The following is a 1392-nucleotide window of genomic DNA, read 5'->3' as shown; positions in this document are numbered from 1 at the left end:
TTCTTTCCCTTCTCGTTTTGGTAATTCGGGTATGGCCTGGAAAAGAACCTTGTGGTCTATTCTTCAATTCATTGGCGAGCTGTCCCAATTGGGTCTCGAAATTCCTCATTGATGCCGCTTGGGATTGTATCACTGCGTCGGTTCAGGCCATGTACTCCTTCATCATATTCCCAAGATTTGAGTTGTTATTTTGAACTGGTGGAGTCTGTGTTCTCTGATTGCACTGTTGTTGCGGTGGCGGGATGTATTGCTGTGTAGGTGGAACATAGGGCTGCTTGTTCTGCTGACTCTGCCCTTGATTAAAACCGCTCGAACCTCCTTGACCTCCCCATGAGAAATTAGGGTGGTGCCTCCAACCTGGGTTGTAGGTGTTCGAATATGGGTTAAAGTTCCTATTGTTCTCATGTCTTACGTAAAAAACGGAAGCAGGGTTATGTGGACAATTATCATAAATATGGTTTTCACTGCAAAATGAACAAATGAGATCGTTGACTTGGCAAACAGAGGCAGGAGTGCAATAATCCGACTGCACAGGTTGTATCGGTGTGGCTAATGGATTTTTTATTCCCAACGCCATCTCTTTCAGTCTCTGGTTCATTGTAACCATCTCTTTTTGCATCGAGGTCGCAATGTCCAGAGCCAAAACTCCAGCTGGATCTTGCTTCTTTGGTGCTGCCCTAGATCTTAGCGAACACCATAGTTCGTTGTATGAAGCTAAGTCATTTAGGATGTCGACTATCTCGTTGAATGTCTTCTTTGTAAAGGCTCTGTTGGCAGCATTGTTTAGCATCATCTTAGTAGGATGATCTAAACCTCTAATGAAATGTTCTATCTGGATGCATGCCGGCAAGCCATGGTTCGGACATTTCCTGATTAGTTCTTTAAATCTTTCCCACGCCTCGTGAACAGGTTCACGATCATACTGTCTAAAGGAGATGATCTCCTCTCTGATATCAGCATGGCGAGTGGGTGGGAAGAATTTTGTTAAGAACTTCTCCACTAACGACCCCCATGTGGTGATGGATCCCGGTGGAAATGCATTGAGCCATGCTCTAGCTTGGTCCTTCAAAGAAAATGGAAAAAGTGTTAGTCTAAGAGCATCGTCTGTTATACCAGGTAATCGAAATGCATTTGCAATTTGAATGAATGATTTCAGATGATCATGTGGATCCTCATGTTCCTGCCCTCCAAAATGTCCAATTGTATGCAACATTTGGAACGTCATTGGTTTAAGCTCAAAGTTTGCGTGGGCTGGAATAGGGTTGACTATCCCTGAATCAAAGTTCTGAAAAGTCGTGGCGGCATATTCTCGCATTGCCACGTCTCTGTTGTCTGCCATCTGGATATGGTTGAATTCATCATTTCTTGCATGATCCCTTATATTACCGTTTA

The 1392-nt window shown here is 43.8% G+C and overlaps 1 non-coding gene across 1 annotated transcript; it reads left to right on the top strand.

Annotated features, from left to right (window-relative positions):
- The first annotated feature begins 848 nt into the window (after positions 1-848).
- Positions 849-955, top strand: LOC148212204 (small nucleolar RNA R71). The gene has a single exon (XR_015789977.1). It is a non-coding gene; the product is annotated as a small nucleolar RNA R71 (small nucleolar RNA).
- The last annotated feature ends 437 nt before the right edge of the window (positions 956-1392 follow it).

The sequence above is a fragment of the Momordica charantia genome (genome assembly GCF_013281855.1).
Source record: "Momordica charantia cultivar OHB3-1 chromosome 3 unlocalized genomic scaffold, Mcharantia_2.0 BLBB01000003.1, whole genome shotgun sequence".
Lineage (NCBI taxonomy): Eukaryota > Viridiplantae > Streptophyta > Magnoliopsida > Cucurbitales > Cucurbitaceae > Momordica > Momordica charantia.
The sequence above is the reverse complement of the archived record's forward strand: the minus strand, read 5'-3'. Positions and strand labels throughout refer to the sequence as shown.